We start from the raw sequence: 12,060 nt of genomic DNA on the forward strand, positions 1-12,060 counted from the left end.
ATGGTAGTGTTGCTCATGGCGCTGCTCGCGTTCTCGCTCCTGCTTTAACACACCAAACACACAACAAACAGTGAGAGGGAGGGGGAAGAGGAACCATTCGCCGGAAAAGGCACAGGACTGTGTCCGAAGCTACAGCTGCTCCTGCTGCCGTCGCCGCCGTTTCTCCGCCCCGCCGCTCTCCGCGGGGAAGGAAGAGAACGCGCGAGTTCGAGACCACGAGAAAACAAACGGCCGCCCCCACCTCGCCTCCAACCACCTCACTCGCGGCCCGAGCTTCCCACAATGCCTTGCGGCGCACGGGTGCGTCACCGTCGGCTCCGCCCCCTGCCGGCCCAGCAAGCCATGCTCGCAACCGGAAAATACGCGACAACGGGCTGCTGTCTAGTGAAAGGCCTTATCTACATCCCTCTTCGCTCCTTCCCCCCGCCCCATTCCTAAAAAGAGAAAGGTGGAAGGCATTAACTTCTTTTGTTTTTTGTTGTTTTTTTTTTAAAGCACGCCTCCACTCCCCGGCAAAAACTGCACACTTAACCAACTATTCTTATTTAAATGCCCACGGTATTTCTTTGTACAGAGTATCTTCTACAGATTTAATCAGTTACTAATGAAATTTAACCCTAGCTATCAAGATTTTCCTCCCCACTCCTATAAAATTTTCTCTTTACTATACACACATCCTTGTAATACAAAATTTGCAACGAATTTGCTTTGGCACTAAAATCTTCAGAAAAAGATATATTAATGTTACATTGACTAGTGCTTTAACATTCACTTTTTTAAAGAATATTTTACAGAACCCAAATATGTTCAACTATGTTATCTAAAATTTCTACAGAAGAACTTCCTTTACATGCATTTCTTGCTTAAAATAATTTTGATCATAAAAAGATCCTTGCTTAATTCTAGTAATTTTGATCATAAAAAGATCTTGCCTAATTTTTCAACCTCATGTGAACTATTCTCCCACTTTCATCCAGTGTTATCTAAAGACTTGCAGTTCCCCAAATCTGACAAAATTTTTTACTTCGCTGTGCCTTTCCACAAGTTATTAATGACCTCCTTCATTTTATCTGTTATCCTTCATAAGGCTTTCCTCACCTCACTGCCACAACTTCCTCAAGCAGAGTTAGGGTTTCCTTCTCTCTACTCAAGGACAGAGGCACAAAAATATTTGTTATATTGACATGTATTCCCCTGCCAAAAGCTCCCGAGTTTCCTGGGTCAGTTTAGGATCTAGCACAATGTCTGTCACACAGCTAATGCTCAATAAATGTGTTGAACACACACACAAATAAGTGTTAATTAAATAAGTATCATTTATTCTGACAATTGTTAATTACTTGACCCTAAATACTCCTGGAGGCCAAAATCTGAGGACTTACAGATTATTTTTGTTTATAAATACTTCTATGGAATAATGCAACTGAGAGTGTGATTTGTGAGACATTAGAAACTAAAGTTATTGAGATTTGGATGTAAAGCCAACTGGCTAGGTTTACTTACCAGTTAAGCCATTTCTCCTAGCTCTTATACAAAGGGAATGGTAAGTTGACCATAAGTCTGGCAAAATTACTAATTACAACTAATTGCACATTATTCATTAACGTCTATCTGTTAATATAAAACATGTCAAGTAATTTTCTTATTTTGAATATTCAGTACATATGTAACTGCCAAATACAGAGTCTTGTTTGATAAAGTTAATCAGTGTATCAGTACCTACAAAACGGAGGCTGCTGCAGTGACCTGGTGCATGCAACAAATCTAAACCTACGTCTGCCTGCACTTAGAGGAAACACCTGTTAAGGAAAACTAACATACAAATTCGCAATCTTCCAACTCAGTTTTAGCTAGCTTTCTTCGTCCTAGAAAATAAGACCTGCTAGCTTATGAGGAAATTCTCCACCTCTTGACCAATATCTCTTCTCATCCCTATAAAACTCCCTCTTGCCCAGAATCCCTTGGGAAAAGTGCTCCATGCTTGTCAGGCACAGCATTCCCCCAATCCATGGACTGTTTTCCCATGAATAAATGGCATTAAACTCCTTACTAAATTGTTTCAGTTTTGTCACTTGACAAGTTTAACTCTCATTAGAAGTGGCTACCATGTACCAAGGCATGCTACAATGTTCTATGACAAAAGGACAAAAAAATACAAGGGCTGGGTTCATGGTTGTCCTTTTTTTTTTTTTAATGTAACATCTTTTTATTCTTTGCAGTGGATACACAGAAATCTTTTCTATTATTCCATAGTTTTCTGTATGTTTGACACGTTATATAATGAAAATTACACATTCAGGCCAAAAAAAAAAAACCACACATACAAACCATATAGTTTTGTGATAAGATAAATCTCTTAAATCATCAGAAGCCAGGTTATACATAAAAACTTACTGGACATACAGATAGACGGTGCTTCCAGATGCGAAACAGAGTGGCAAAAAAGAATCATTCTAATAAGGAGGATTCCTGAGTATTTTATTTTCAAATTATCTAGCAGCTAAAAACAATACTGGACTTAGAGCCAGAACACTGGCTAAGATAAAATACTACCTTGTTATTAATTAAGGGTGACTTGAGGAATTTCACTTCACTTTTAACAACCTACTTCAGTCAGAAGCTGAGTAAGGAGTTGAATTATAATTTTGAAGATCCTGTTAGGTCTAATAGATAGATTGAATAACTACGTAATTACCTTGTGTTATTATTGTCTGTTTCCCATAGAAATGAAATAGCTCAAGGCAAATAACTAATATATGAAAGCAAATAACAGATATATCCAATATATATAATTTTAAATCACTTTAGACTCATTTAGGCTCTCAATTAAACACAACTCCAGCTGGAAAAGAATCTGCTTGCAATGCAGGGGACCTGGGTTTGATCCCTGGGTTGGGAAAATCCTCTGGAGAAGGGAACAGGCTACCCACTCCAGTATTCTGGCCTGGAGAATTCACAAAGAGTCGGACGCAACTGAGAGACTTTCATGTCAAAAAAAAGTACAGAACCTGGAGACAAGTATCATGTCTGTCTTATTTACTTTAACCCAAGGATCATAAAAATGTTAACAAAAACAACAAACAAAAAAACTCACAAATTCCTTCAAATATTATGTTTCAGGATTTTCCCAGCCCCTAGAAATATAGCAAGGAAAAAATTAGGCAACGTTTCTGATTTCATGAAACTCCAGCTTCAGTATGGCAAACTCTCAAACAAAAACAAAGACGGAAAACAGTAAGGTGCTGTAGTGAAAATAAACCAGGATAGGTCTTCCCTGATGGTTCAGTGGCTAAGACTCCATTCTTGTAATGCAGGGGGCCAGGGTTTGATCCCTGGTCAGAGAACTTGATCCCAGAAGCTGCAGCTAAGTGTTCACCTGCCACAACTAAATCCTGCTTGTGGCAACAAACTAAAAAATCCTACATGCCGCAACTAAGACCCAGAGCAGAAAAATAAATAAAAAACAAATATATATTAAAAAAAAAAAATGACAGAAGATGGGGGAGGTGTTATCTGAGCTGAGACTTTATTAAAATGAGGAAGCAAGCCATCTGAATTTATGGGGGAAGAACAATCCGAGCAAAGGAAATAGGCAAGTAGAAACTTAATGGTGAGAACAAGTTTGAAACTTTCAAGGAAAGTAGGAAGAACCTTTTCCTTTGTTGATTAAATGCTTTACAACTTATATTTCACAGAGAGACTGGTAAAAAGATCCTTTCAGCATCATGTGGGAACTGCAGTGAAAGAAGCATGAAAAGGGAAGAGCCACAGCTCGTTTTGGGGAGCGAGTTTGGGAAGGCTTCCAGTTATATTTGATTGATGAATATGGCTCAAACAGTGAAAGAATCTGCCTGCAATGCAGGAGACCTGGGTTCAATCCCTCGGTCGGGAAGATCCCCTGGAGAAGGAATGGCAACCCACTCCACTATTCTTGCCTGGAGAATCCCGTGGACAGAGGAGCCCACTGGGCTACAGTCCACAGGATCACAAAGAGTCAGACACAACTGAGCTAACTTTCACTTTCACCAATCTTACTAATGGTTAATGCTATTTCTAATCCAAAGCAAAAAGCTACCTGTCCTTTTGCCCTTTCTAGTCATATTATGGCCTATTAGTCATGTTTGGCCTATACATGCATATTGCAGTGCATGATTTCTGATATATTTTTGAAACATGAGAAGTAAGACTCCCGATAGTAGGGCCCTATTGCTCACAGGTGGGCAGCTTCTGCTACCACCGCACCACTAAGACAAATTTACAGTGGTGCTTGATTTTGGAAAGTCTCTCAAAGAATATTACAAAATACTTTATGGAAACTCTTAAAAACAATACCAATCCTCTCAGTCATAAAGAAAAGCTTTTAGTTCTTTCCAGTATCAAGGTTCTAAAAGAGCTCATGTATAACAGAATGACACTAGACCCCTATCTATACCACTCACAAAAATTAATTTGAATGGACTAAAGGCTTAAATGTAACACCTGAAACAATGAAACTACTCGAAGAAAACACAGGAAAAAAATATACCCCGATGTAGGTCTTAGGGAATGGTACTCTGGAGATCTAAAGCATAAGCAACAAGATTAGAAATAAACAGGTGGGACTACATCAAACTCAAAAGCTTCTGTATAGCAAAGAAAACCATCAATAAAATGAAGAGACAACATACAGAATGAGAGAAAATATTTACAAACCGTATATCTGATAAAGGAAAAACACCTCATATCTGTTAGAATGACTAGCATCAAAAAGGCAAAAGATAGCAAAAATTATAGAGGATGTGGCAAAAAGGGGACCGTTGTGCACTACTGGTAAGAGTGTGAACGCTTGCAGCCACTACGGAAACATAAACACCATGTTGGGATACTGTATCCCCATGACACGGGAAGGCCCACTGATGGATGACTAGACAAACAAGTTATATCTACAAAAATAAACAAAACCAAATTCATAAAAAAAAAAGAGAGAGATAAGATTTGTTGCTATCAAAGGTGGGAGTGACAGGAGGGAGAATTGGAAAAAGGTGGTCAAGTGATAAAAACTTCCAGTTATAAGACAAATAATTACTAGGGATGTATGATATAAGTATACTTAACAATGTTGTATGATATACATGAAAGTTGCTGAGAGAGTAAATTCTAAGCATTCTTATCACAAGGAAAAGTTTACTTTTCTTTTATCTTCTATCTATATGAGATGATGGACATTAGCCAACTTGTGGTAATCATTTCAAGATATATGTAAGTAAAACTTTTATGCTGTACACTTATACAATGCTGTATGTCAATTATACAGCAATAAAACTGGGAAAAAGAACTTCAGTAAAGATAGTTCAAAGGAAAAGACTTCATGTGTTTAGATGGAAATTCTTTAATTAAAAGACAGAATAGCCACAAATATGTATAATAACTTTATCCACTAGACACCATGCTCCCAGTTGGGTGAGTTACCTGTTACTACTAGCCACCTTTGTTTACACTATTTGAGAAGACTGTAGAGTCCTCCAAATTTGACATAATTTTGCAAATCTGCACAAGCAACAGGTCTTCTACCAAATTAGTTGTTAAGCAGCTCTTTCCCTCTAGCAAATATACTTTTTGAGGAGAGGGAAGACAATGTATTTATCTCTGTATTTCTGATATCCAGCAATATTTTACTGGAACAAAGTAAACATTTGACAAAAACTTACTGAGTATTGTCTATGTCCCCTGGACAACAAGGAGATCAAACCAGTCAATCCTAAAGGAAGTCAACCCTGAATACATATTGGAAGGACTGATGCTCCACTAGTTTGGCTACCTGATGTGAATAGCTTACTCACTGGAAGATCCTGATACTGGGAAAGATTGAAGGCAAAAGGCGAAGAGGGTGGCAGAGGATGAGATGATTGGATATAACCACCGATTCAATGGACATGGACTTGCGCAAATTCTGGGAGACAGAGAGGGATAGGGAGGCCTGGAGTGCTGCAGTCCATGGTGTTGCAAAAAGCCGGACACGATTTGGCGACTGAACAACAAATGTGCTAGAAACTTTATGCCTTACACAATCCACTCAACAAAAGCTTGGTGAATCAAGGCATTTGTTAGCTTTACAAGAAAGTTTGGTTGAGAAACTCAAACTATTTTGCTGTACATTTTCCCCCTATAGCTACAAAAAGCAGTAAGAAAAACATAGGAAATAAATTGCTGCTTACAAACTAAAGTTAAAAACTTAAAAAAACAAACAAACTTACCTACAGATCTATTTTGTTCTTCTGCTTCTAAAAATTATACAACTGATTTTTTCTTCTGTTTCTAATTCAATAAATTAGATAACTGTATAATGATTAATATCTGTCTTCAAGTCAAAATTGTAAATCCCTTGCTCCCTTTTCAGAAACTAAAGGACACGTTAGCATTAGGGATGGACAGACACACACCAGAGCAGGAAAAGTCTACTACCACTGCTGCTAAGTCACTTCAGTCGTGTCCAACTCTGTGCGACCCCATAGACGGCAGCCCACCAGGCTCCCCCATCCCTGGCATTCTCCAGGCAAGAACACTGGAGTGGGTTGCCATTCCCTTCTCCAATGCATGAAAGTGAAAAGTGAAAGTGAAGTCGCTCAGTCGTGTCCGACTCTTCGCGACCCCATGGACTGCAGCCTTCCAGGCTCCTCCGTCCATGGGATTTTCCAGGCAAGAGTACTGGAGTGGGGTGCCATTGCTTTCTCCAAGGTAAAGTCTACTTACTCCCAAATATTTGTTTTAATTTATGTTGTCTGTCAATAGCAGACATTCCGTATCCACATTATAAGACTGACAGAGTACTTCGAAACTGTAGGCAAAAATCTGTATTTTTCATTTCATTTTTCAAAGCTTTGTTTATGATTAATAAAGAGGGAAGAGTAGTTAGAGCATTAAGATACTATTGCTTATATCTATATGCACAGTACTCTTAGCTGTAGTCCATACACATACTACACATGTGTAGTCAAACACATGTAGTCTGTTTGGAAAAATCAGAGTCAATTTATTTGTAACAGATTTGTTTGGCTTTTGGAATTGAATGGGGTCAACAGAAACATTTGGAGGGCAAAGCTCCAGGTACTGACTACTCACTACTATCTTCTATGTTTTATAAGATTTTTTAGAGTCTCAATTGAGAAAAAGGTGGTTTGAGGGACAACTCAGTTCAGTTAACCTTTAAAAAAAAAATGCAGTTATTTACATGTATCTTTATCTAATAAATAGTCTCAAGCATTTTAATATTAAAGAGTTTTCCCTGATTAAGGAATTAGACATTTGCACCATCTGAGCTCTTTTCCCCCTTATGCTATAAAATGAACTGTCTCTTCATATAGGAAATCTTAGGAAACTGATAAAATCCAAAATGTACTCAACTCAGTAATTTGAAGATCCACATTAACTGTATGCTTTTGAAATGCCCTTTAATCCTCACAACATTTAAAAGGTGCTACAGTGGATTAACAATGCAGGCCTAGAGTCAAATCAAAGGAACTCTGTCACCAATTAAGATATTGCAATCTTTGGCTTATTAATTTGTGCTTCAATTTCCTCATTTGAAAAACAATGCCCATCTCACTGGGTTGTGGGGATGAATTCTGGATGAAATGAGAATATTAATATAAATGCTTAGAAAAAATATCAACTATTATTCCTACTCTACAATTTAAAAACTTTTAGTTTGAAAAATGGTAACCTCACCTGGGTTCTATTTTATACCACCCTATTTTAGGCTAGTACCTTGAACTATTTCTACTTCATCATTTACATTAAAGATATCAATCAGAAGAGTTTATTTATATAGTGGAAAGAGTTTCTTACTAAGAGCTCACATTCTAATACAGGTTTTTGGTGATATATTCTCTTTTAAAAGATTATAATGTATTATGGATATCAAACACATATCACAGTGCCCAGCACACAGGTACTCAACAAATGGAATATACCATTACAAAAAAGTCTGTGTTCAACTTCCTCTGTTTTTTTAACAGATGAATAATAACAGTAATACTTCTGTCTAACCTTAGAGCATTACTATCAAATGCGAAAATACTTTGTAAGTGGTAGTAAACACGTGAAGTACACTATTATTAGTTCTTTCTCTCTTAAGAGGGTGCCACAAAGGAAACATTACAACAAATTTCAGATTTTCATATTCATTTTGTTCCTAAAGTAGCATTTTACCAATAGTATGTGTAAATAGATGATAGCTAAACAAAACATTCCTTTTTTGATAAAACACAAATGCTTCATGGAAAACTCCTTCTAGGAAGGGTTCAATTACTTGTCTCTATATTTAGAGCAAGATCACTCCCTATTCTAATTTTCAAAAGACAAACAACTCCACATACACTTGATCAATTTTAAAAGTACACTGCCATGGGTCGGAGCAACAGACTATCAAATAACCAAAGCACGGATCAGAAAAATAAAAAGGTAAACATTAGGAAAAACATAAAATAAACTGAATTTCTGACACACGCTAACGCTAAAGACCACAATGATTTTTTCCTTCAATTTCCATTTCAGCTACTTTTAACTATGAACAACTATTAGTTTCAAGCCATAATTAGCTCATGTAGAGGTCTAAAGCACGTGGAGACATTGATTAAATTATTCTGAAGGAAGGAACAGATGGGGAAAAGATAACTTTTTAGGAAATGAGGAATCAAAAGAAAAGCAAAAAAGCAGCTCTAAAATGGAAAAAAAATTAAAGCTGTATATGTGTGTGTTAGTCACTCAGTCGTGTCTGACTCTTTGCGAGCCCATGGATTGTAGCACACCATGCTTCTCTGTCCGTGGGATTCTCTAGGCAACGATACTGGAGCGGGAGGCCACTGCCTTCTTTATTAAACGTCAGGTAAATTTACTGACAAGTGGAAAACATGTTATCTCTAGAAAGATGAAAAGCAAAAGCTCTGGTTTCACAGATTTGTATTGTGAGAACCAAGTATTTAAATGTTCATTAGGATTTTACCACACCCCTCCCTGGCAATAATAGTACCATTCAAATCACGTAAGTATAAGTAACTGTGATATTTTAAAGGATGGAAAAAAAATGATTAAAAAAAGTAGTGGACAGTCGAAGGTATTTTGAAAGTTAAGCTAGCATTTATCTTAATTGCAATTGTGAATATAAATATCCTATCTGCAAATTTACAATCAAATTTTTAAATAAAAATCTATTAGTTGTGAATGTCAACAAACTATCAAATTAATATTTTTCCCCTTATCAGCTTAAGTTGGTATTAAGAATAAAGTCTCAGGAGCCATATCTTGTCTTATTAAAGCTGTTGGGGACGTTTGCTCATAGAGAACAACATTTACCATATATAATTATTGAGCAAATTCGTCTATTAGACAAATCTAATGTTGGCAGGGATAATATAAAGTCAAATATTAAAATAGTGGATTTTGATAAAAATTATTAAAAAAATTTTATTTGGTATTGGTTTTGTATTTGTTAACACAAAGAATGGTATGAAGTACATTCCCAGGTTTACTGTCCTAATCTTATCTCTATTATTACTTTACTACTTTAAGGTAAACAAAATCATAAAACCTTTACAATTAATGTTAAAATTAAGACTTTAAGTCACAGATCACATTAATCATGGAAAAACAAGCAAGAAAACAGCTACTAAATGTTAGGAGTTAAGAATCTCTAGGGATAATGAATCTGTCTGCAATTCAGGAGACCTGGGTTCAATCCCTGGGTTGTGAAAATCCCCTGGAGAAGGGAAAGGCTACCCACTCCAGATTCCTGGAGAATTTCATGGGCTGTATAGTCCATGGGGTTGCAAGAGTCCGACACGACTGAGTGACTTTCACTTTCACTTTTCAGGGATAATGGAAACATTTTCAACTGATTTTAGAAAAAGAAATAATACCATAAGTGCTTCTTATTTAATGACATAAGCAAGACTGCTTTAAAACCTCTGTTTTAACTTATTTTCAACAGATAGACTATACGCAAACAAAAAACACTAAAAATAATCAAGATATAAAAACTTTAAAAAAACCGTACTTCCTCCACTTCATGTGAAAAACAGTAGCAATGTGAAAAAAGTAGCCTCTTTATAAGAGGAAAGTAAAAATATTTTCCTAATTCTAGTGGACTTTTACACTGAAAGTAGAGAGAAATAGAAGACAAGATTTATATAAAATATTAAACCTCCTAGAACAAATTCACTGCTTCCTGATTCAAAACTAAGAGAAACAAAGGGAGCATACAAAGGATATACAAATGAATAATCTAAGTAAAATGCACTGTCTCAGAAAAAATTACCACACACAGCTCCAGTAAAAATAAAATGCAAGTCAAAGCCACATTTGAAACTGTGAATAAATATGCAAAATATGTACTGCCTTCAAGGAAATAGTATGTTTTCTACCGACTACTTTTAAAAGCTGGCAGTTGTCAGTTTTAAATAGAAAACAAATGTCCAAAATGCAATTTTCAAAAGAAACTAAAGACATGTAACAAGCACCATTGAAGTTGAATATTTAAAATATGACAAGTCCATGTGCAAAATAATTTGCTCTCCATTTTGACAATTTAAACCAATTTATTTATAGACAAAGGGCAAACACAGAAAGAAAATTCTGAATAATAAGTATATGAGAATATAAAACATTCAACTCAGAATTTTTAATAAGCAATACCTGTTAGGTACAACAGCTTGTCAATAATGACTGTTAGACAGTAGAATGGTCTCTTAATAAATAACTTTAGCATAAAATAGCAGTTCTCACAGATAAGGCAATATTCTCAAAGGTGAACATTATAATGATTCAATATAGGCTAAATCTAAATCTGCCATTTTACAGAAAAAGAAAACTTCCCAGACGTTTTGCCTGCAATCAAATTCACTTAGCTCCTGATGACATTTAAAAAGTTGTGCTTAAAAATGTGCACAAATTAATGCCATTTTCCTTTGTCACAATTTCTCAATCTGCCTCAATAGATTCATCTTATCAAACGTACCTTTAAACACAGAAAATATCTAACACATGGCAGTGTTCGTAAGAATAACACAGCCATATTTTAACATCTTATTAAATTTTAGTGGTAGTGACAAGCCACTCTACCTTACTTTGATAAGTCTTACTTTCTGTTATGAGACAGAACATTATCTCTGGCTGATCTAATTCTCAATATACATTTGACTTCTTCATTTTCTGTTTTCATTTAGCAAAGCTAGAAGAGCGAAGCCTTTCATACTTTAATAAAATGAATATAATAAATTGTAGCTAGGGAAATTCTATTATAATGGTAACTATGCAGTCTCCAGCCCTTATACAGGATATACGTTTCACATTGTTTTAATAATCTTTTTTTTTTTTTTTAAAGCAAGTACTTGAGCTTCAATGCTTTCAATGTTTCAATGTTTCAATGCTTTCAACTTGAGCTTTCAATGTTGAAAAAGGATTGGGTTTTTTGTTTTAATGTATTCTTTTGGAAGCGTTACAGTTTATATACAGTGCTAATTCCTACAAATATAACTATACTTTCTCAATAATAATATTGAGAGTATTAATAATTCTCAATAATAATAAAAAATATAACTACACTTTCTCATAAAGTTCAAGTTGATAAACTTTCAGTTTGCATCAATCTGAGACAAAACCCATGATTTTCCTGACTGCATGAGGAAATAATTTTCACCTTTACTTGTTCAATCTGCACTTGCTACACAGGTATAATACATGGTGTACTATACACATATACTTGTTAAATTTTTATACATGTCAATTTATATCTATTGAAGTTTACCACAAGTGTGCAGTCACATGGATTTTTCAGAATTACTCTGCCATTAGTTAGAATATGCTTCTCATACAAAATGCAAGTTTCAATATACTATAATTAGATGTCAATAATGAAATATTTAACATCAAGTAAAAGCACAATAAATCAAAAAACTATACCTTGCCTGTAATTTTTTAAAAATGCTGAGCTATAAAAGAGTTTTAAGGGGGAGAGGTGGCTTCTGTAAATTTTTACATTCAAGCAACTAATCCTCCAAAGGTAGGCTTCTACACCCTAAAAAAGAG

This window comes from Bison bison, unplaced genomic scaffold, assembly GCF_000754665.1.
Source record: "Bison bison bison isolate TAMUID 2011002044 unplaced genomic scaffold, Bison_UMD1.0 scf7180017864271, whole genome shotgun sequence".
Taxonomy (NCBI): Eukaryota; Metazoa; Chordata; class Mammalia; order Artiodactyla; family Bovidae; genus Bison; species Bison bison.